Source organism: Sminthopsis crassicaudata, chromosome 1 (genome assembly GCF_048593235.1).
Source record: "Sminthopsis crassicaudata isolate SCR6 chromosome 1, ASM4859323v1, whole genome shotgun sequence".
Lineage (NCBI taxonomy): Eukaryota > Metazoa > Chordata > Mammalia > Dasyuromorphia > Dasyuridae > Sminthopsis > Sminthopsis crassicaudata.
In genome coordinates this window covers 149621649-149647583 of record NC_133617.1, presented here as the reverse complement: position 1 = coordinate 149647583, position 25935 = coordinate 149621649, and the positions used below count along the sequence as shown (strand labels likewise).

General features: G+C 34.8%; 1 pseudogene; it reads right to left on the bottom strand.

The window, feature by feature from the left end:
* Nucleotides 1-353: 353 nt before the first annotated feature.
* The window catches only part of LOC141549387 (large ribosomal subunit protein uL3 pseudogene), a 35648-nt pseudogene continuing 10066 nt past the window's right edge, over nt 354-25935 (bottom strand).

Sequence of the window (25935 nt, the reverse complement as noted above, 5' to 3'; positions counted from 1 at the left end):
TCAGCTTAGAAATCAGGCATTAATTTCAGCTGGTATAGATTGCTAATGTAGGAAAATGGTATTCCTGACACAGCATGGACCATCCTCTGAACTCGTTACTTTTTTGTGTGTGTGTGGTAGTACCTCTCCAAATTTACAATAGAAATCAATGATAAAATAAGATTTATTTTATTAAAAGTCTTACAGTCAACTCTTTTAAGACAACTCAACTCACTCATTTCCTGGAACTTTCAGAACAGAAGTTCTTATCTCCTGTTTCTCAATCTCCTTTGTGTGTTACCTCTTTGCATTTGTATAGCCTGTGTTTAACAATGTGCTAGGCAAAATGTTTATTCATTTTTAATAATTTCAGTTTATTGAGAAGCCATCAGCTCCAAGTTGGTTTGGAAACAGTGGGCAGCTTTTTTATTAGCAACGTGGTGCTTTTCGAGTGGTCTCATGAAAACTTTCTTCTTCACAGTTTGAAACCAGCTATGGCCAAATTTGGACTTCGAGTCAATAAACTTCAAGTCATTCTTGTCCAGGGCCCAATATTTAGTCTGGGCCAACAGAGATTTTCAAAGGGTGAGGACATGTTTCATGGTCCCCAAAGCCATAACCTTTCAGCATGATAAAGTCACTGGTCACTTTACCATAGTAGACAAATCTTCCCAGAGGATTAATGCTCTTATAAGATAGGTGGTAATCAGGGAATGTAGTTTTTAAAAATAAATTCCCCATCCTAGATCTGGTAGCCCTTACTAATCTTGCAGATTTTTTTGTTGATCTCAATATGATGGTGATAGCTCGTCCAACTCATCAGGGCCAGAAAGAGTGCAAGAGAGCAGAGTACCAAACTCTGGCTCAGACTACCTTACATAGACCTCCATGGGGTTTCAGAGTTTCTTAATTCACCAGGAGCTGGTAACATCTTTGTAACTCTTGTCATTAGTCAATCTAATGACATCAATCTTCCAATTCTATTTAAATATAGTGGACACAGGTACTTGCTGCTATTGCTTCTTGTTGTCCCAGTCTAGTTTTTCATTCACACTGACACTACCACATCAGGTGAGACTTCTGCCTCAGAGGGAGTACACATATTTAGTGTGGGCAATAACTCAGATCACCTGGCAGTATTTTTTCATTCAGGTGAAGTCCTTCTTTGTTACTTGCCATCATCTTTCAGCACTTGGTAAAAGGTCTTATTGGATTTGTATGAATTCCTCTAGAATCACCTCATACCCATCAATGATATGATCAGCAAAGATGTTTTAGAAGATATGGAGGCTAATAGGATGAGAGCAGGGGGCAAAGTGTTGAACATGGCCCACAGGGTTCACAATGACCATGGAAGCCATTTTCATAGTGGTAACCACCTCAACTACTTACTTCATGTTCACCTTTGAGCCAAATCTGTCTACTTCCTGTACAATGTAACTCAATATCTGCCTTAGAGTTCAGAAAGGCTGTAAGGTAGATGGTCTCCTTGGAGTCATCATGGGAAGCTCTTTACATTCTCCCAGTATATGCTGCTTCACTTTCATGGCAGAAAGCCCAGAGATCCATGCCTAGGAGCAAAAAACTTCTGGTGGGACAGACATATTGCTACAGCTGCTGATGATATGATTCTGATATGATAAGTTCTTCATTAATGTTCATTCATTCATTTATTTCTTTATTTATTCTAGAAAGCTAGGAATACTAGGAAGATGAAGTACTACTTCAAACTTTGGTCTTTTTCCTGCATCTCTGACTGTTATCTGCCATGATTCCTATTCCTCTTCTTGCTTCTTAACTATGTAATCTCCTAAATTTAGACCTTGATCATCTATTATTATATTTCTTTCTGAAAACCCTTCTTTTCTAACAGTTGCCAGTATTAGTTGTGTGATCTAGTCAGGTCACTGAATGGCTTATTTTCCTTACCTATAAAATTAGAGGTTTAGAAAAGATGAAGTCTCCAATCCCTTTCAGTTCTAAAATCCCAGGTTCCTAACCTATCTTAGGTTATTTTTAGCCTCCTCCTTCTCCATTCAAATAATCCTTTTTCCTTGTTCCCTTTTGAATTTCATTCTGGTTGCTGCTGCCTTTGCTGTTTATGAAGGTCATGTTGCATTCTTATATTTTTATATCCTAGTAAAGAGTTACAAGAAATTTATATACTCCCCAAACTCTGGGTTATATTTAAAAGAATTCCAGGTTGGAATGTCACCTATTCGATTGCATTTAATAGGTTTCATTTTATATGTTACAGTAAAAACTTACACCAGGTGTGCTTTAGGCATGAGTATTTTGGAGTTTCCTGCTTGCCCTTTCATATATTGGGATTTACTTGAGGTTTTAATAGTACTTTAGCTGATAGGTTTCTGCCTGCCCAGGCCTGCCCCTAATTCTAATAAAGCTGCCATTATCTGGGTTCCTTTTCTTGGTATTTGATGATTAGTTCTTACCTTATAGGTCTAGGTTTCCACTTGTAAATTATTTGAATGAAATCTTTGTTCCTCTTTGCAGGAAGATAAAATGGTACTGGTGTCCCTGAATTTACACAGTTTATTTTCCTCCCCCCTCTCTTTTTGTAAGGCTTTTAAGTTATTAAGAAATCAACACATTGTGAATTATTCAACAACCTGTGACAAATTCCCTTCCTATCAACTGAAGTCACTAGAGTATGGATTAGAAACAACTATTGAGGTGGGGGTGAAGCAAATCTATTGCTGCACCCATGGCCAATCTTGAGAGCCAAATACCACAATTATCAATGATGCCTCACTTCCCCTTTCTTTCTCCCTCACCACCCACTCTGCAAAAGAAGAAGCAGTTAAGAGATATGCCCAGCTCCAAAATAAATATTTTACGTGACTCACTCTTTCTGCACTCCCAGCTTCTCAACCAGAATGAGCCTCCTGTTGTTGTTCTTTTGCTTCCCCAGGGAATATGAAAGAGAAGTAGCCAGAGAAGTGGCAAATTGTCTGAGACCATCACTACAATTCATTGGAACATGGAAGGAAAACCAATTTACCAAGCTTCAATGATTGGAAAGAATAGCTACTGATGAGGTAAAGGCTCCTTTCTGTCTTGTTTGGATTGCTTGCAAGACTATCCAGAGAACCATAGGTTTAGGGATAGAAGGAAATTTTAGAATCATCTAGTTCAATCCCCTTATTTTATGGTTATAGCCTCTTTGCCTTATGAATAATGGATCTTCACTATTACCAGGAGAATTTTGAAGTAAATTTAAGTTATCCTCTTAAATTCCATTTCTATGTACTGTGTGTTGTCTATGAATTAATCAATAAATTTTAATATTAACTTTTAAATGTTATTTATTTTTATTTAGAGATCTAAATTATACCCCCTTTTATCACCCACTGAGAAGGCAAGCAACATGTCAATTATATATGTGAAGCCATGAAAAACATTTACATATTAGCCATGTTGAAGGGGGGGACAAGAATAAGGAAGAAACACATAGTAAATGAAAAAAATTATGCTTCAATCTGCAATCAGAGTTTGATAGTTCTCTCTTTCTCTTGGGGTGCACAAGATTTTTCATCATGGTTCCTTTGGAATTGCCTTTCATAATTGTATGGCTAAGAATAGCTGTCATTCATAGTTGTTCATTATATAATATTATTATTAATATGTACATTGTTCTCCTCTTTTTCTCACTTTGCTTTGCATCAATTCATATAAGTCTTCCCAGGATTTTCTGAATCTATCCTACCCAATATTTCTTTAGCATAATAATATTTCTATCACAATCAGATACCACAACTTGTTCAGCCATTCCCCAATTAATGGACATCTCCTTAATTTAAATTCTTTGCCACTTCAAAAAAGAGGTGCTATAAATAGCTTTGTACATATACGCCCCTTTCCCTTTTCTTTGATCTCTTTGTATTTCAGATCTAATAATGATATTGCTAGGTCAAAAGGATGTGCAGTTTTAGCCCTAGTTTAGCTTAGTTCCAAATTGTTCTCTAGAATGTTCACAACTTCATTGGCCATGGACCATTTCTGTTTTTCCACTTACCATCCAGTGTCTACCTTTTTTTCTTTTCTCTCATGTCAAACAGTCTAATAGTTGTAAGGAGGTACCTCAGAATGTTTTAATTTGCATTTCTCTTTATCAGCAATTTAGAGCATTTAAAAAATATGGCTTATTCTGAACACTGTTTATTCATATAAATTGTACCATTTATTAATTGAGGAATGGCTGTTATTCAGATACATTTAACTCAGTTCCTTATATATTTGAGAAATAAAGTTTTATCAGAGAAATACGATATTAATTTTTTTTTCTCCCAGAGTCTCACTTTTCTTCTAATTTTGGCTTTGAGGCTTTGGTGTTTGTTAGGATCACAAGGTGATAACTCAGGTTGTCTAAATAATTCTCTAGCTCAGAGTTCACACCTTTAGTTCATATCTTTAAAAGGAGTTTACACCTTTAGACTTCTGAAAAAGAGTTTACACATTTGAAGGAGTTTTCACCTTTAAAGGGAGCAAGCTCATTAGCTGTAGGAGTTTCTATAAGCACCCAGGAGTTCTCACTAGCCCAATCTCTGCTAGGATAAAAGAAGAGGGCAGTCAGGCAAGGAGTTAGTCTAGAAGATTGAATTTAGATGGCAGTCTGGAAGGAGAGTCTAGAAGAACAAGACTTCCCGGGAGAACTTCAGGGAAGCTCAAGGAGATTCAGAGTCAGGATTCAGGAAGAAGAGGATTCAAGAGTCTACCTTCGCTTTGGCTGGAGGCTCCAGAAGCTTCCCAAGAAACCTGCTCACAGAGGAAAAGGTTTTACAGAAAAGAGATCTCCTCCCAGAGAAGGATTATAACTTAGAGAAGACAGGACCTTTACAGGTGTTGTTTGTGAAAAACATTTTAAATAAGTATTAAGGACTTATTCTGTGCCAGACAACTGTGCTAAGTTCTAGAGATAAAAAAAAAGTTGCATACAAGAAGTTTCACAATCAAAAAGGAGAGAAAACATGCAAATAATATAGTATCACATAAAAAAACACAACATAATATGACATGACATGATATCACATGACACAATGCAACATAACATAAGACATAACAAAGGTAACAAAATATAACGTAAAATAAAATCACATAAGGAATAAATGAGGAAGGTGAGTGACTCAAACAAACCAAAACTATCAGCTCAAAAAAAGAGTAAAATTACCTATTTCACTTCCCATTTCCTTCAGGCCCTTTTTAAATTTTATTTTAAGTGAAATAATAACAGAACAGGTAAGGGACCTAATAGTCCATAGAATCCAACCTATACTACAACCATAACATTCCAAACAAGTGAGTTTCCAATTTCTGCTTGAAGACATCTAGTGATTTCTTCTCCAGTGAATTGTTATTTATCTTTTTAGGTATCTCTAACAGTTAGTTACTATCTCTAACAGTTAGAAAGTTATTCCTTAGATCAACTATAATTCTATCTCTCTGCACTAATTACTGACAGTTCTATTCTTTTGGGGCAAGAATAATAAGTCTAATCCCTTTTTTATGTTCCATTTCTTCAAGTATTTGAAGAAAACTGCTACATCTGTGTCAGTGCTAATAATAACCACACAAATATTATTATATTATATTATATAACATGTTAAGATTTGCAAAATGTTTTACAAATATAATCTCATTTCATACAATAATCCTGACGGCAGGTGCTATTATTATTCCTATTTTATAGACAAGAAAACAGAGGCAGACAGAGGTTTAAGTGACTTCTATCAGAGTCACACAACTAGTAATTCCTAAGGTAGAATTTGAACTTACATTTTAGGGATACACTCCAAGTCTCTTCTCCAAGCTAAATATCCCTAATTGCTTCAAGCTATTCCAATATGGCTTCAGTCCTTTATTATCCCAGTCACCCTTTATTGGTCTTTCTGTGTAATATCTATTGCTTTACTAAAATATGACAGTGACAGTAAAATGCTATACTCTAGATGTGGTTTGATCTGGCATAGTACAAATTAATTATATATTACTAGTCTAGTCCTGAATATTCTTCTTATCTTTACAATTTTTTTAAGATAGCAGTAGGCTTTTGGGCATCTTTGTCTTATAAATAACTCCATTATTGAGCTTGAAGTACACAAAGGCCCTCAGATATTTCTCATGCCCATTTCTGCCTGGTCATGCTTGTGTTTCTGTTTGTTTATGAAGATTTTTTTAACCAATTATCAAACTTTACTTTTATAATTTCCTAGATATAATTTGATTTAGATTTTGTTTATGAGTCTAGAGCAAAGCTTCTTAAATTATTGGTCACATAATTGAATGTGAGGAATGTAAAAAACTTGGCAATAGTAAAAGGTATCAAGTATTCTTCCAATATTTAATTCTTTATGCAAAAATAATCAAGCATATCCATCTTATTTGTATGCAGACTTACTTTTGTCTTTAATAAATGGTGAAATTATATGTATATCAAAGAATTATTCTAAAATAAATTTCTTCATGTTTTATTATCAGTAAATGTTTGGTTTATATGCTTATTTTGTATACCTATATGACCAAAGAAGAGAAAAAGACCAAAAGATGTCAGGAGTGGAAAAAGTTAAAGCAGCCTTGGTCTAGAGAACTAGTAAGGTATTTTGACTCTCCATTCTATCATCTGATATGTCAGATATTCCTTCCAAGTTTTTGTCATCTGCAAATCTAAAAAAAGCATGCCTAATAAGCCTTCATCCTAATCAATGATAAGTTAATCCACATGAAGATATGTTGGAATCTATTAACAGAAATAGTCTATTGAATCCTGAAAGTAATAGGCCCTTTTGTTAGAGGAATTTAAGGAAACAATCTATGGCTTAGGTGTTACACACCTAAGGGACTTTAAAAGCCTTCCATCTAGAAGAAAGAACCAGGTACAACTAGAAAATATTACACTGACCTGCCCCTCCCCTCTCCTAAATAAAAACAGAAATGCAAACATACAACAATTGACACCACTAAACTATGTGAGCCCTATACTGCTGTTGCTATTTCATTTTTCTATAGTATCTGAGTATGACCCCATTTGGACTTTTCTTGGCAAAAATAGTGGAGTGATTTGCCGTTTCCTTCTCCAGATCACTTTGCAGATGAGGAAAAAGAGTTAAGTGATCTACCCAGGTCACACAACTAGTAAGTGTCTGGATCTGGATTTGAACTCAAGACAATGAGTTTTCTGACTTCATGTGCCACCTAGGTGCCCCACTGTGCCACTAAATAACGTCAAAGATCCTTTCTATCCCTATATACACGATCCTATGATATAATCAAATGAAATAATGTTTGTAAAGTGATTGGCACAAAGCCTAGCATGTAGTATTTGCTATTTAATTGAATATTCCCTTCTTCCCTTTTCTATAAAACTCCAAAACAAGATAAGGTTGTAAGGGGGTGGTAAGGGGAAGGAAAGAATGGTAGGGGAGGGGATACAATCAGGGATAGCACCAAGGAACTTTGGATTGACTTAGTGATCAGTTAGCTCTAGGTCCTCACTAGGATGCTTGGGTCTACATTCACTTCATGATTCAAGGAGCTCAGAAAAATGAATGGTGTATGCAATTAAGGAGGGAGGTACCAAACATATTTCTCTCAGCTGAAATTGTAGGCAGGGAGACATCAACCAGCTAAGAAATTGGACAATATTTTTCAAAAGTTTCCAAGCATTGAAACTCCAGATATGCAATATTCTAGAAAAGAGGTGAGACCCAAAGGTGAGAGTGCTAGCTAAACAGAGGAGACCTGATTAGGGTTCAGAAAGGGAAATATTAGACAAAAACAACCAAACAGCTTTTTGTTGGATGTTCATTTTCTCTAAGTCAATTTACTTTAAAAGTACATTCCCAGAAACATTTTTACAGTCAAAGGTTCTGATAAAGACCTCATCTCCAAAATATACAGAGAATTGACTCTAATTTATAAGAAATCAAGCCATTATCCAATTGATAAATGGTCAAAGGATATGAACAGACAATTTTCAGATGAAGAAATTGAAACTGTTTCTAGTCATATCAAAAGATGCTCCGAGTCATTATTAATCAGAGAAATGCAAATTAAGACAACTCTGAGATACCACTACACACCTCTCAGATTGGCTAGAATGACAGGAAAAGATAATGCTGAATGTTGGAGGGGATGTGGGAAAACTGGGACACTGATACATTGTTGGTGGAATTGTGAATATATCCAGTTATTCTGGAGAGCGATTTGGAACTATGCTCAAAAAGTTATCAAACTGTGCATACCCTTTGACCCAGCAGCACTACTACTGGGCTTATATCCCAAAGAGATATTAAAGGAGGGAAAGGGACCTGTATATGCAAGAATGTTTGTGGCAGTCCTCTTTGTAGGGCCAGAAACTGAGTGCATGCACATTAATTGGAGAATGGCTGAATAAATTGTGGTATATGAATGTTACGGAATATTATTATTCTGTAAGAAATGACCAGCAGGATGATTTCAGAAAGGCCTGAAGAGACTTCCATGAAATGATGCTGAGTGAAATGAGCAGGACCAGGAGATCATTATATACTTCAACAACAATTCTATATGATAATCCTTTCTGATGGACATGGCTCTCTTCAACAAATGAGATGAACCAAATCAGTTTCATTTGTTCAACAACGAAGTGAACCAGCTACACCCAGCGAAAGAACTCTGGGAAATGAGTGTGAACCACTCCATAGCATTCCCAATCCCTTTATTTTTGTCCACGTACATTTTTTATTTCCTTCACAGGTTAATTGTACATTATTTCAAAGTCCAATTCTTCTTGTGCAGCAAAACAACTATATGGATATGTATACCCATGTTGTATTTAACATATACTTTAACATATTTAACATGTATTGGTCAATCTGCCATCTGGGGGAGAGGGTGGGAAAAGGAGGGGGAAAATTGGAACAAAAGACTTTGCAGTTGTCAGTGCTGAAAATGCTGAATGTTAATGCTGAAAAATTACTCATACATATATCTTGTAAATAAAAAGCTATAATAAAAAAAAGTATATCCCCAGGAGCAATATCCTAACAACCATAACTCCTCTTACCAACCCTCTTTTCTCCTCCAAATGCCTCTAATATCTCTAATATCTAGGAATTTTGGTACAGTGGAAGACCAGCAGTAGAGATATTTTAAAAGTTAGAACTTATAGTACAAATCTCAATACTGTAGGTGTGACTACCTGTTTTCCCTTTCTGAAAGCAATCTTCCCCAGCAAAGAGCCCGAGACTCCTAAATTCCCTAATCAGATAGTGTCCTTCACTGTCTGGTGAGATGATTCCTGAATAGTTTTTCCTCCTCAAATATCAGGCCAGGCTTTTTTTGTAGTATAATTTCCAGAGAGAGAAATAAACAGAAGCAAGACAACATCGTACACCGTAGCAGTAATATTGTAACAGTACTACTCTGATCAACACAATGATATGTGAATATTCCAAAGGACTCCTGATTTAAAAAAATTTTCTAACCACTCTGAGAGAGAGAACTGAAGAACTTTGATTATATATTTGAAACATATTGTTTTGCATTTTATTTTTCTTGCTTTTTGTGACATGACTAATATTAAAATGTTTTGCATGACTTAACAAGTCAAAATAATACTACTAATTTCCAGAAAAAGTATGTCTCTATGATCTCTTATGTTTTTCCAAAAAGAGGTAGATGAATACCCAGGGATACTTAGGTTTTGTTTTCTGGGAATACCTACATTCGATTGTTGCAAATGCCTCCCTGTGTTACAATTCCCATACACAAAAGAAGTCTTTTTAAACATCCTTTTACATTAAAAAAAAAAATGTCACCGGCTAAAGATTTACACTTCGTGAAAGCAAATTAGAAAGATAATAGAATATATTTGAGAAATTGCTAATGCAATCAGATTTTGAGCAGCCTTTGGAAATGCTCCCTATTTCACAGTACCAAGAGTATTTTTTCCTGAACTGCTCATAGCTTCCAAACACCCCATTATAAAAATCAACTCAAAAGAAGAAAAGCGAATTCAGCAGCACCCTGTCTTGTCAAAAGAAGAAATCTGCTGCTGCTTTCAGGAATTTTAGATGCTAAAACACATTATTGATGCTGCATAGTCAGGAGAAGCTTTTTGAGAGGTGGGGGAGGAGAAGTGAGTGGACACTAAACTGATTGAGGCATCTTCCATAACTATGAAACTGGGAAAATAAACAAAATCCCAAATTTAGAAGATTAAATGATAATAATAATTTACAGTGATATTAGATGTAAAGGTCTAGAGAGAGATAGCAACATGTATTGGGCTTAGACCTAAGACACCAGAGTAAACAGAGCACAGTCAAGAAGTGACTGTGGAAGTAACTTGAGGAAGGGAGTAAGGAAAAGTCTACTTAACTTGATGCTCATTTTTGTGACCACTCCAATAAATAATGCCTCTCTTTTAGAATCTTAAAAAAATAAATGAGGGCATGACTCAAAGGCAAAGCATTTGATTATAGATCAAGACCTGGATTCATATATTTTTTCTGACATTAATTTTGTGACTATGGTGAAGTCACATAAGTGACTTAACTCCTTTATCATTCAAATTATTCTTAAATAATATGTATTATAACCTGATCCACTAAAGTTCCTAGATCTCTTTTCCTCCCAATATCTGTCAAGTTATCTAGTCAACTTTTTTTTTTACCTTTTTTAAAATATTTCTCAAACTTCAAAGTTGACAACTTTGACAACGTTGTTATAAATGAATTTAGCTATATATCCACATTTTTCACTTTTATCCTAACTTGGTATTTATTTTGACCTACTCTGAGCAGATTACTGAAATAGATGATTTTTAAATTATTACTATGTCTGTGACTAATTGTTGCCTGTTGATTACAATGAAGATGGTTTCCGAGTTTTTACATGCTATTTGCTGTACATTAGATTTATTGTCTTCAAACATTTTTCTTAAAGAACACATAGAGTACTTTGGTCACCATCATTCTTCCAGTCTCCTAAGTTTTTAAACTCAACATTATCCTCAGCTCCGCATTGTATCCTAAAAATTTAATCAGCAGACAGATTTTATGGTTCAAACCTCATCATCTTATCCAAAGAACAATACCCCCTCTGAATTCCCTCTATCTATTAATAGTACTATCATCCTCCTTCAAAACTAATCATCTTTTACTTTTATTTCTTCCCCCACTACTCTAGTACAGTTTAAATACTACAGCTATCTCAATAGTAACCTCCACCAGGTTTCTCTGGGTAGTATAATGAGAAGACTTATAGATGCTGGAAAACTTCATGAGATTCTTAAATCTTCTAGATTAGAGCACCCATAAGATTCTTTCCTCACTCTACTGTGCAGCTGGAATAGTTCAAATCAGGCTCTATGTTGTTGTTATTGTTGTAGTTATTGTTTTAATCATTACAGTCTGCTGAGCCAGGATGAGAAAGAGCAACGTCATTTACCTTAGCTATAAACTAGAATAGATGAGAAAAGAGTTTTGTATCCATGGCTGGCAGAAGAAAATGACTTCAATCCTATTGCCCTTACATCCAGAAAGTAGTATAATCCATATATGTTATATGAAAGAGTGGTAAGGAGACAAAAAAGAGGAGAGAAGAGAGGAGAGGAGAGGAGAGGAGTAGGGAGGAGAGGAGAGGAGAAGGGAGGAGAGAAGAGGAGAGGAAAAGAGAGGAGAAAAAGAGACAGACACAGAGAACAAAGGAAGGAGAGAGAAAGAGCAAAAAAAGCTGTGCCTCATCTGTTTCAAGGGAAAGTTCTTACTTGGGTCTCCCATACTTAGATTTTTCTAGCATGGAAACTAACCTCTACCTCTTCACTTGCAAGATATACTGGCAAAAACTTTTCAATATTCAGAAGAAAAAAAAAACTCGCTAGGAAATGGAAAAGCATCTCTCTTCCTCTCTGAGCTCAAGCATGCTCCTAAATGGCAGCCTGCTCTTCAACTCACTTAAGGTGACAGGTCAGCCTAGTGGAGAAAACCTTTTTATTACTAGAATGCAGTTCAGGACTAATTTGATGGCCCAAGAGAAACAACCCCAGTGCCTAGTAAATGGAGATTCACATTGCAACTGCTAGCAGCCACTGTTCAACACAGTTAGAAGTCAATTAAGGAAGGCCCAGTATTAAGACATCATGGAGACTGAATTATCTCATACCAGCAGGAAAGAGGGGTTTCTTCAGTTCAAGTTCATGATCTTCAGAGCAGCAGTTGTTTGGGGGAAGGGGAGTTGTGGGCAGAGAGGTGAAATATAGGAGAGCCTTAAATTGAAGTAAAATTTATGAGGAAAGAAAAAGTCTATAGTCCTATTTTAAGTGTATCACCAAGTCTTTGGTCTATGTGATACTTTATATTTTTATAATTTATTGATTCTTGATCTTTTTATACCACTTTCATTTCAAAATTTATTCATCCCCTCCTCATCTCCTAACCAGAGAACTATCCCTTGTAACATAGAATAGAAAAGTAAGGGAGAAAAAAAAAGTTTCACTAAATTAATCCATCAATGAACTTAGACAGCATATGCAATGTTCTTTACCCATAGTGCCCATCCATTGCAGGGATGAGAATGCATTTTCTCATAACTTCTTCAAGATCAAGCTTGTCAAGCATTCAGTTTCTTTTTAACTTCTTGTTCTTTCCATTTGGATTGTTGTAGTTACTGTCCTGATCATTTGATTAGTTCTTCTTAATTTGCCTTGCATCTATTCATATGGCTTCTTGTGATTTTCTACATTCCTCATATTCATTATTTTTTATGGTACAGTAATATTCCATAGCATTCTATGCACCCCAGTTTTGTTTAATTCCCTAAAATGGCTTTATTTTATGTACAATTCACTGCTATAAAAAGAGCTGTTATCCATGTTTTAATGTATGTAGGAACTTTCTATCTTTGGCTTAGGATATATGCTTACCATTTTAGCATTAAATACAACTGCAAATTACTTTATAGAATGTTTTCACCAATTCATAGTTTAACAATAATATGCCTGTCTTTTCATGACCCCTCTGAAACTGACTAATATTCTCCTAATTATTTTGAAATGCAGCTTATATGCCTATTTTAGGGAACTACATGAAAAAAAAAACCTTACCAAAGTAGAACTTCACTATTAATTTACCATTAGTTAATTAATTAATTTGCTAATAATTAAGCTATTTTCTTTTATGCTTACACAACCAAGTGAAATAAGCCAAATTAATCTTAATCTCATTGAATGTATTTTTGTATTAAATAAACATTTATTAAGGAGTTACTATATGCTGAAAGCAATGCTACATACCAGAAATACAAAGCTAAAAATGAAATCAGGCTCTTGTCTCCAGGTGCTTACATTCTACCAGTATGTGTGTGTGTGTGTGTGTGTGTGTGTGTGTGTGTGTGTGTAATTACAAGTACACTGAGAAGTCAATATAAAATATACACAATGTAAATATATATATTATTTATGCATACAAATAAACATTTACATACATGCATATACATATATTTGAGACTATATCAACTTATTTTAATCAGCCTAAAAGTGCATTAGATACTCAGTGTATATATTTTGAAATTGTCAGTGACTTGCCCAAGGTCTCATGTGTTCTAAGTTACAAAGGTGAGATGTAAACTTGAACTGAGACACAAGCCCAAATTCCATTCCCTTTACTACTAGTACATGAGATAGCTTTACATTAAGCTACAATATAATATTATTGATTATCACCACAATACTCAGCAGATCCTTCTCCATATGTTTTTCCATATATTTGGGATAAAAGAGGTGAAATAAAAATAAAAAGTTTAATTGCAAGAAATAAAGACCCAGCAGTGAAGCTCATGGCCAGTTTCTGGTGCTTGGAGTTATTCTGTGGGTTTGTGTGAGACTAGTGTGATGCCATAAAAAGATAAAGGCTTTAAAAGCTGATCAGGATGCAGGTGTTGTGTCATGTTCTCAGGGCAACTTTAGCAGTACTTGGCATGGATTTGATAGATGCAATCCCCAAACCAAAATTCTTACCTAGTGGCTTGTGGCTTTGGATGGAAAACACTTTTGCACACCTGCAGCAATCAAGAAAAACATCATAGGAGGCAAGGAATGGAGGAGATGAACACTTTCCTCTCTTTCAAGGAACACTGAAATATTTTGATGCATTGTTTACTAGAGAATCTAGAATCTAACACTACAGACTTCCACATGTGCCCCATGAATCAAACAAAAACAGACTAGTAGAGCAGGGTTAGTGGAACATGAATTAAATTGGCCTTTAAATCTTTTTTTTTTAACTTTCAAATCTTAATATCACTATTTACCAACTGTGTAATTTCAAATAAGTCATCTAACTAATATAGACCTCAATTTCCTTATCTATAAAATTAATGGGTTGAACTAGATGATTTCCTTGGTTCCTTTCAGCTCAAAATTTATGATCCTATTTTTTTTATTAAAACTTTTTTTTTCTCAAAACATATGCATGGACAATTCTTCAACAACAGCCCTTTCAAACCCTGTGTTCCATTTTCCCCCCTCCTTCCCTCATGCCCTCCTTTAGATGGCAAGTTGTCCAATATGTGTTAAACATGGTAGAAATATATGTTAAATCCAATATATGCATACATATTTATATGATTATCGTGGTGCACAAGAAAAAAAAAGCAAAATAAAATGCAAGCAAACAACAACAAAAAGAGTGAGAATGCTATGTTGTGTTCCACACTCTGTTCCCCTGGTTCTCTTTCTGGATGTATATGGCTCTCTTTATCACAGAACAATTGAAACTAGTTTGGATCATCTCATTGTTGAAGAGAGCCACGTCCATCAGAACTGATTGTCTTATGATCCTGTTGTTGTCATGTATAATGATCTCCTGGTTCTGCTCATTTCATTTAGCATAACTTCATGTAAGTCTGTCCAGGGCTCTCTGAAATCATCCTGCTGTTCGTTTCTTACACCAAAATAATATTCCATAACATTCATATACCATAATTTATTTAGCATTCTCCAATTCAGTTTCCAGTTTCTTGCCACTACAAACACTTTTGCACATGTGGGTCCCTTTCCCTCTTTTAAGATCTCTTTGGGAAATAAGCCCAATAGAAACACTGCTGGATCAAAGGGTATGCACAGTTTGATAACTTTTTTGAGCATAGTTCCAAACTGCTCTCCAGAATGGCTGGATCCATTCACAGTTCCACCAACAATGTAGTGTACCGATTTTCCTACATCCCCTCCAACATTCGTCCTTATATTTTCCTGTCATCTCAGCCAATCTGAGAGAGGTGTATAATTGTATCTCAGGGTTCTCTTAATTTGCATTTCTCTGATTAATAATGGCTTGGAGCACCTTTTCATATAACTAGAAATAGTTTCAATTCCTTCATCTGAAAATTGTCTCTTTATAGCCTTTGACCATTTAAAATTTGGAGAATAGCTTGAATTCCTATAAATTTGACTCGATTCTCTATATATTTTACAAATGAGGCCTTGATCAGAAATTTTGAATGTAAAAATGTTTTCTCAGTTTATTCTAAGCTTCCCTTCTAATCTTGTCTGCATTAGTTTTGTTTGTACAAAAGCTTTTTAATTTGATATAATCAAAATTTTCTATTTTGAGATCGATAATGATCTCCAGTTCTTCTTTGGTCATAAATTCCTTTCTACTCCACAGATCTTAGAAGTAAACTATCCTATGTTCTTCTAATTTACACTCCTATATTCTAATTTGTTTATAAGGGTAGCTATCACAAGAATCGGAAATAAAATAGATGCCCATTGACTAGAAAATGACTAAACAATTTGTGATATGTGGATGTAATGGAATATTTCTATATTATAAGAAACAATGAACATGTTAAATACAAAGAAGCATAAGAAGGCATATGAAATGATGTAGAATGAGGTAAGTAGAGCCAAGATACAAATTGTGCATGTGTATGAGTGCAACAATGTAAAAGGAAAGAATAAGCACAAAACAATTGAAAATTACTGTTGCAAAAATAAATAATGTCTTAACTCCAAGTAAGATGAATGAGAAAGCACTTTCCCTCACACTCATAGCAGAGGTGAGAGTTTTAAGGTTTCACAACATGGTATATCATCAGGTTTCTTCTATATGTTGATCAGTTGTGTTAGGGTCTTTTTTTTTCTTTTTGAGCTTTTCTTATAAGAGATGATGGTTAGGAAGACATGATATAGGGGGAAATCTAGATGATGTTAAAATAAAAGGCATTAATTGAAATCTATCATTTAAAGTGACAGGTCATCCTTCACTTCTTTCATTTGTTTCAAAGATCCATTTCACTGGTCCTCTATCAATAGAAAATCCATCATAATATTTAAACTCATTCCTATGAGTCAAGGAAACTGCCCACCTGCTGGCTAACCTTTCGGTAATGAACATTCCCAAATAGAACCAGTTCAGTCTTTAGATGACAGACATATAGACCTCTACCTGAAGCTTTTCCAGTCTTATAAAATAGTCCTACCTTGTTGCTATATGGTCCAAAGAACTAAGAGTTACTTCACCATCATAAAACCATATAAAATTTTCCTGGTTGTATTAACTACACTTTGGTTCAGTTCATATATCTTCCTATTCTTCTATTTATTCTTTGTATTTTGTTTGCATTTGTATTATTTGTGTTTATTAGTTTATATACATATAAGTACAACTCTATATGTGGATTTGTATGTATGGATAATATGTGTATTTATATACATCTCTGTGCTGTATTTCTGTGCTCTCCCCATCAAGAAATAAGCTCTACTTGATAAACATAAGGGGCCAAAAGATAAGGACTGTTTTTTTCCTTTATATACTAGTATTTAACACAGTGCCCTGTTACATAGTAGTTTTTCTTAAATGCTTGTTGAATTGACTATTTTGAAATAGAGGAGGAGAGGCAGAATAACTATAGTTGCTCTTCTTTGTTACCAGTACTGGTAGATTTTTGACTCCTATCTTTGCTCAGATTGGCCACGTTTAATCTGGGTTTATTAAGTTTATTAAGTCAGATGCTTCGTTCTTCTTAAGCCAAAACCTGTGATGCAATATTCCTCCTTGATAGCAATTTTTTTTTTTATCAATAGTCTACATGCCAGGGCAACTTTCAATACTAGGCTAAGAAATGGAATTATAAAGAAAGACAAAAGACAGTCCATGGTCTTTAGGAGCTCAGAGGGATATGGGGAAAATAATATGCAAATAACTAGAAAACAAGCTTTCTACAGGATAAATTGGAAATAACAATAGGAAGGCATCAGACTTAAGACATATCGGTAGAAAATAAATGTGAAAACATGGGGGCTCTGATTCTCATTCTTCGTGACAGAAACCAATACTCAAGAGAGTTAGAGAGGGAAAGGAGTTGAGCAAGGGAGAATATTCCTGCCTAGGTACCATACTCCTACCATGATATCCTAGGATGTGAGCTTTCCTGAGCCCCTAAGGAAAAAAATTGCCTCCATCAGTAATATGTATCCAATCAGGACTTCTCCATTCTTCCTTATTTATTCCATATGATTGAGAAATTCTATTGATTTCTTCCCAAGATGTGATTTCTTACCTGGGGCCTGTCTTTTTTTCATTTAATTAGCAGAAAGGGAATAGAGTTTAGAGTTTAAAGATGTATTTGAGTGCTGGCTCTATCATTTAGAAATGGTGTAATATTAGACGCACCAGTTCATCTCTCTAATGTTTTACTTCTACAACTACTAGGCAGAGCTGCTGACATATATTGTTATTTACCTCACCAGGTTTTTGTGGGAAGCAAATAAAACAATGTGTATAAAACACTTTGTAGCAATAATGTGATCTGTAAGTGTGACCTATTAAAACTCTTATTAGCATACTAATTCAACAAATCTTTATCAAACATCTGCTGGAGTTTGTCACCATGGAAGATTAAAACAATAATAAAGAAAAATAGGATCGTTGGCTCTACACCTGGAAGAGACTTCAGAGACCACCTAGTCCCATGTATAATTAAAACAATTCGAAAGCATGGCACTTGTCTTCAAGGTGCTTACAACTGAAATGTAAAGAAAAGACTCATAAAACAGAGAAGAAAAGTAAAATCTTAATACTTGTTATCTGCACAATACAAAGATTAAAGAATAACAAAGAAAGAGATCATCACAATGGAGTGCCATTGATCACTAAAATTCTTATACAAGGTAATTCTGAAGCCAAAAAGTGATGGATGTTGGTAATGAGCAAAAACATATCAGGAAGGGGGCAAAACCTAAGCAAGGGAAAGTAGATGGGTTTGAATAAATAAGTCTAGTTCATGGGGGAAAAAAGGAGGTCAGACTATGGAAAAGATAGGAAGAATTGTGATTTTTAAGTTGGAAAAGAAATCAAGGTGGGAATAATAGATAAAAGGCACTGGGTGCCAAATCAGAGTGTATAATAATGAACAATTTAATTTTGTTCAAATTATTCTCCTATGCTTAATTTTAGCTTTAATGAGTTCTTTTTCTCTCCACTGTGATGACTAGCCAGGAATAATGTTCAAATCCTGCAATATGATATACACTGACAGCATAACTCTGTCAAGTCATTTCTCTACCCTGAACCTCAGGGTTTTTTTGTTTTCATCTTAAACAAGATTAGTAGCATCAGGATCTAAGTATGCAATCAAAGATTCTCCATTCTTTCTCTGTCTCTTCCCTTGGAGTTTAAACCCTTGTCTTTGTTATTATTTTAATCTTCTACAATGACAAATTAAGGTGGATATTTGATGAAGATTTGTTGAATAAGTATGTTAATAGAAGTTGTTGCATAGAAATTAAAGATGTTTCCAGAAATATATGATTTAAAGGTTACATAGAATTTTAGCTACACTATCTCATTTGAGCCTTATCATAATGCTGTGACAGAAATAGAGACTAGAAAAGTAAGTACTACTCTACTGGCACAGATTGTTCTGCTGATTTTGACATCTCTGCCATTACCAGTTCCTAGAACCTCACATAAATCTCCTAGCTGCTACCTCTGACTCTGAAGTGATTCTTCCAGCTAGCTGGCCAGGTATCTCCTTTGCTAGCCTGCCCTTCCCTCCCTGGACTACGAGTCCTAGAAGCTAACTTAGTAATCCAGGTTTTTTTTTCTATCATTTTTATTTTAATCCCTTTTTTCAGTCTTCTTACTCTGAATATGTGCACAAAATATTTATTTTAAGAAACTTGTTCTTAGGGCCTTAACCCTTTCCCAGGAGACCGATTCTCTATATGGGTCCCTATAAAATAAATCTCTGAGGGTATTTTAAAGATTAAATGCACCTCTCTTGATTCTTAAATTATACAGAAATTCTTATCCACAATTCCAGATGTCATGGGTAGGTCATCATCATTACAATATTGATAGAAAATAATGGAACTTCTCTTTCTTGTACCATTCAAGCAAGTGTCTTATTGTCAGACAGTCCTGCCAAGCTGCTCTCTCCCTACATTATCTTCTGCTTACACTAGAACCCCTCCTTTGAATTTTGAAGTTTTGAGCAGGAACCCTGCTTGTTTATTCATCCACTGTCTTTTCCAGGGTTTAGGTTTAGGCTATTTAAATTGAGTGGGATGGTTTCTAGAAGGGGAAAGGAAAGAATCAATCACTTCTTGCACAGGTTTAAGACACCAGGAAAGGAAAGTAATTTGTAGTCTATGGTACATTGTAACTATAAATAAGTATTATATTCCAAGTCAGGAAAAATAGAGATCCTGAGCTTCTAAAAATTAGGTAGTGAGTCAAAGAAGCTGCCAGTTAGATTATATGGGGAAGGAAGAAGCAGGCACATTACTCAACTCTTAACCCACACCTCCCAAAAAATACATGGGCTTCATAGGTATATAATCAGATTCAAAATTCCATTACTATTAAACTATCAGAAGAATATGGCTTTCACTTCCTTCCCTTCTCCACAATGCCCTTCTTCCCTTATTTGTTTCAATCAATATCAATTCAAAACAGATTTTATTTATGTATTTCTAGAATTTTAACCAATAATGTAATAATCAATTAACATAATAGCATGATATGACAAATTTCATTAATCATTTTATTGTTAAAATTAAAATTTTCCATTTTTAGTTCTATCTTTGCCAAGGCAAAAAAGAAATCTTCACATGATTATTCTTATATTTAGTATTAATCAGCAGATTATTTTCATTCTAGTACCCTGATGATTAATCATTCCCTTTCAAACTAAAACAGAAATCACAGGAACCATAAAATTCTGTTGCCATTTGGGCATCCATGTATTGTCATACTGTTCTCTCAGCCACCCTGTTAGGGTAGATGATATGGAAGGAATTATTCTTCTCCCCCCTCTTTTTTTTTCTAGATAAGTTACTAGAAATCTAAGAAGACAGAACATGTAGATATAGAAAAGACCTCAGAGGCCATCTAGTCCAACTCCTTCATTTAACAGAAAAGGAAATGGGAGTGAACAGAGTTTAAGTTGGAGTGTTAGCTAGCACAGTGGATCTAGACGCAAATCCAGCCTAAGATATTTTCTGTGTGATCCTGGGTAAGTCATTCTTACCTCTTCTCTAAAATATAGCTACCTCACAAGATTGTTTTTAGGCTGAAAAGAATATTATATTTGTAAAGCACTTTGAACACTTTAAAGCTATATGTGTGTATATATATATATACATATATATATATAATTGTTTGCATATATACACATGTATATATATATAAATGCTAGTTATTATTATAACTTGCTCAATATTACAAAAATATGAAGAAAATAAGATTTGAACCTGTGCTTCTGATGCCAATGGCAGGTGGCTTTAGTCTAGGGAATCTTCAAGATTACTTAATAGAAATAAAGAAAATCATATATGTAGTCAGAGAACAAAATATCTTAGAGAAGGCTTCAAAAGGAGTGTTTCCTTCTGAGTAGAACTTATGTATTTCTGCACATTTCAAAAAAGAATGAAAAAATATTTTTGTTACCTGAGATATTTGAGAGAAACTTCTCTAGCATACATTATCAAGAAGGAGATACTGCCTTGGCTGTCCCATAGCTAAGTGGAAAACAATCCTCACTGAAAATCAAAACAAGTGTAATACAAGAAATTATGAGCAGAATTTACTATCTATCCAAAGTTCTTTTAAAAATCTGTAAATATTGTGCACCCAATCAAAAGGGAAAGGTAAGAATTATCTTACCTTACTTAACTCACTTTCAAATTCTCCAGGCTATTATTGTCACAAGTGTTTGGAGCTCCATTGTTTTCCCATGCACTTACTGGTCTCATTCTTTCACTTGGGGTAGATGACAGGAAGAGTATTGTATTACTCCCCTCTCTTTCTTTTTTCAGATAGGTAACCAAAGATTTGTAAAGAGACAGAACATGTAGTGCTACATGACGAAAAGAACAAAGGATGTGGAGGCAGAGGACCTTATCATAGAGTCTGACCCTCCTAGGATGTGTACATTTTAGAGATAGAAAGACCTAAGATGAAATTTAGTCTCAGACATTGGTATCTATGTAACTTTGAATAAATCACTTAATCTTCCTAAGAGTCAGTTTCTTCATCCCTGAAATAGGGATAATTCAAAAGAATAATATCTAACTCAAATGAATATGAAATAAATACAGAGTTTTACAACTCTTAAAGGAATATATTAATATGAACCATCAGTTTCATCATCATCATTGGTGATGGAGGCAGCAGCATCTACCTATATGATGAAATTTGGGCAGTCTCTTCAACCTTCTCTTGGCCTCAATTTACTCATCTGTAAATTGACAGGATGGGACCAAATAATTTTTAAGGTTCCTTAATAGCTTAAAATCCTATGATCCTATAAACTGATTTGCCTAATATTAAAAAATAATAATTTCCTAGGATTAAGACCCAGGGCTCTTGATTCTTGGTCCAATATTCTTTCCACTGACTCATGTTATCATTATACCAGTCCAATATTAGCTATTAAATTCCAGTTAGTCCTGATTTATAACTCAGCTGCATTTTTTTACCCCACTGAGACTCCAAAGATGTATCTGGAGATAAAGAATGCAGTATGTTTTCTCAAAAGAGAAAGTAAGTCTAAATACAAATATTTCTTGATTCCTATGAATGACTTGAATTCTTTGAATTTATGTAGTATTTTTTCCATAGAGCTGAAAAAGGTTTTAGACTCTCACAATTCCTCACTCCTACTCCATCAAGTAGCTATCGAAAGCCACAATGGACAGCTTTTATCATACCTGGCTTCCAATTATAATTACTAAAGATAGTACAAATGAAAAAAGGTCCCATGTTGGTAAAATGCTTGTCAATTTTGTGCAGTTTCCTATTTAACCACATTTTCTACGGTACCTTGAAAGTTACACCATTATTACACAATCTGGTGTGTCCAAATATTACATTGATTCAATGGATCTATAATAAAATCATAGATGTGGGTATTCTCTGCCATTATGAGAATGCAACCCATCAATGTCTGCTTATTCTGTGCAATTCTGATCAATTTATACCTTAAGTCTTCCACATTAATTGTATAGCATTGGATTTGCAATTTTAATGCAAATGTTCATAGTCACATATTGAAACTATATACACATATGCATATGTATACATATGTAAATGGAGGTGCAAAAGAAATAAAACTATAGCTGAGTAAAATCTTTCATACATTAAGAATTTGACTCAGTGTTCCACAAGACTGTGAACTTGATAAGGGCAGGTTGGTATCTTATTTTTCCTTGAATCTTTTCCTATCACCTAGCACAATGTTTCACCTAGAGAAAGCATTTAACAAGTAGTTGATGGACAAAGAATGAATTAATACAATAATTGTTCAACCTGAGACTCGTTGCAAAATAATACATATCTATAATACTGATAAATATGAGAAATCCTTTACAAAAGTTTGTTAGCTAGTAGAAGACTTTGCACCATTAATGGATAGTTTAAAATTCTAACAAAGAGATTTATGGCAAGACTGCTGAACACGGACAGTAATATCTATAGAATATTGCCTTACTAACAGATTTCTTCACCTTGATTAGGCTCGGGTAAATTGCCTTAACTCACCCCTCTTCTCTATGCAGACACTATAACAGAAGTTTATTTCCACTTAGGTTAGAATTGTATGCCATTTCTAATTGACTAGGTATATTGGACCAGATTCCAATAGTTCATGCTGCTCACATCCTAAAATCTGCAGCTTCTTCTTAGGAACATTGCTAAAAATAGTACAAGCACGAATAGCCTAAATGTCTGTGCTCTATCCCAAGCCCTAGCTGTTTTAAGTGCTTTGAAATGGCTGTCCATATTTTAGTCCTGTCAGGATTCAGTGAATCTAATCTCTTTGATATTGCTGAATGTATTTCCATTAAACAGTTATGAACAAACATGCTATATTGCTGAGAAGGGATTGCTAAATATGGGGGGGGGGGATGAAATGCTCTTAACCTTGATAGGTAGGGGCTGTGCTGCTTTATTCTCATAAGGTTTAATTCCATTATTTAAAACATGCAAAATAAATAAATAAAAATGAACTGACATAAGTGGCAATATAATATTTCTTAATCTGCAGTTCATAGTGCATTTAAAAATAATAATTTTGAAAGGGGGCAGTTGAAAACATCTGATCTGAAAATGCATATTTTGCTTATTCCAGTGTTTGTTGACTTGAAGGCTTTGAGGTCAGCACAGTAAATATTCAGTTTGCCTGGCACAAACTGTGCAGGAATCTAATAGAAAGCAATATTGTTGAAAATGGATATCAATTGAAAACAGAGAGCAGTGTCAACTATTCCCCACTGGGAGCAGACAACAATAAAACCAGCCAAGCATTACACAGCCGAGCCTGCCAAATGTCATTAGAGTGTAGAAAAAAGGGAAGGAGCATGCCAGGGAAAGAAGCACTTTGCTTTATTCCCCCCCCACCTCCAATTTAAGAAGACAAAAATGGGAGGTCGGGTTGGGGAGGAAGTATCAACAAAATCCCTAACACCCTAAAATTATCTGAGTTGCTGTCATTGAAGTTTTGGGACTAGAGTACGATTTTTTTTTCTTTTAGGGCATGGGATGGGGTGGGAAAATTTTCAGGGAATTATTATTTTTTTTTTTGCTGGACTTTTCCTAATAACTCTTATCATTGTACATCTGGAAGCAGCAAAACTCACTCTGCTTAAAAATAACATTTAGTGTCATTACTGGAAGTCTTGTTACCAGTATCATATAAAGAAAATAAATCCAGTCTTCAGCCTACATGCTGAAAAGTTTGTGGAAATAATTTCCCATTTTTTCTTCCTTCTTTCCCTTCTCACTTCCTCTTTTTCTTTCCTTCTTTCTTTCCATCTTATATTTTCTTCCTTCCTTTTCCTTTAATCCTTTCTTTCTTTCCTCTTCTTTTTTAAGCAATCCTCGAAAAATATAATGTTGTGAATCACTTCATATAATACCTGGCAATAGTGGGCCTTTAATACTTGTTCCCTTCTCTTTTCCCCTCTCCTCTCTCATTTCCTCCCTCATTTTTCCTTTCTTTCACCTATCCTTCCTTTTTCCCCTCTTTCTTCATTTTTCCTTCCTTTTGTCTTTCTTTTTTTTTCTTCTTGCCTTCCTTCCCTTTCTCCTTTGCACCCAAACTCCAGTAAAGCCTGGGTTGTGTACAGATTAGGAGATGTTGAATCACTAGGTAACTAGAAGTATTTACACTTACCCTGAAATTTGTTGAATGGAGAGGGTACAAGAAAAGAGCTTCTAGACAAACAAAGGGACTGAGGCCACAAAACCCCTCCCTAAAGGAAAGAAGTATTGTGAGGCACTGACTTCAATCCTAAAACTTTCATCAGAGGCATTTTCATTGATGATTTGTAAATTTTCAAACAAAGAAAAATTGTCTCTAGTAGACAATGGTCAGCATTTGAACAGGCAGCCAAGAGCTCCACCTAGTGAAGCTGTACACAACATATCACTATGAGCTCTCTCTCTCTCCTCTCTCTCTCTCTCTCTCTCTCTCTCTCTCTCTCTCTCTCTCTCTCTCTCTCTCTCTCTCTTTCTCCTCTTTCTCTTCCTTCTCTGTTTCACATACACACATACATATACCTGACTATAAACATATATATATAAGCTTTTTTTATATTTTTTATACTCAAGTGGTACTGTCCAAAATCTTTTTGAGAAAATATCAAAAGAAAAACAATTTCATTTCTGCTTGTCTACCTGCCATGTACTTACTACTTAATGTGAAATCAGTAACCAGTTAGAGAGAGTAAGGATAACTCTCAATCTGCCAATCTGCCCCTCTGGGGGGTATCACTGTGACATCATAATTAAAACAGTGACAACAACAGCAACAACAAAATGCCCTAAGTCAGTTTCAAAGAAATCTGCCTCCTTGAGAAAAGGCTCTCACCTCATATTTACTAGAAGTCCTCAGGGGCAGCATATTAGTATGCAATTAGCATAATAGTAGTATTGCATAAACAACAAAAAAAACCAAGTTTGAATATAAGAAATGTACATTTTTCTGTCCTGTTTGTGCTCCCATAGTAAAAGTCATTGCTTTTTTTTTTCTTTGTTTTTTTTTACCCCATTCATTTCTCTTTGTTGGAGATTTGCATTGATTCACACATATGTATTTGTAAGCTGGGTGTATGAACAGGTCTCTAATACCTATGTAAGATGGTATATTTTATTATGGGAAAAAGCATTATGTCACATTGATTGACCCAATTTGATGTAATGCCAAAATCAGAATTCTCAAACCAACCTTGATTCCTTCAAACACTTTTCTCTTGCTCTAAAAAGAGACTTTATGGATTTTATGAGTTTTCTTGGTACTCTCAAGACAATGTAGATATTCCAAAAGGAAAGGAAGTGGCAAATGTCAAAATAAGATGTAAGGATGAAATGGAATTAATGTCTTCTTGAGAAATATTTTCTGAGCCACATTATAAATTTTATTGAAATATAAATGATTAAGGTTCCTTATTTTCAA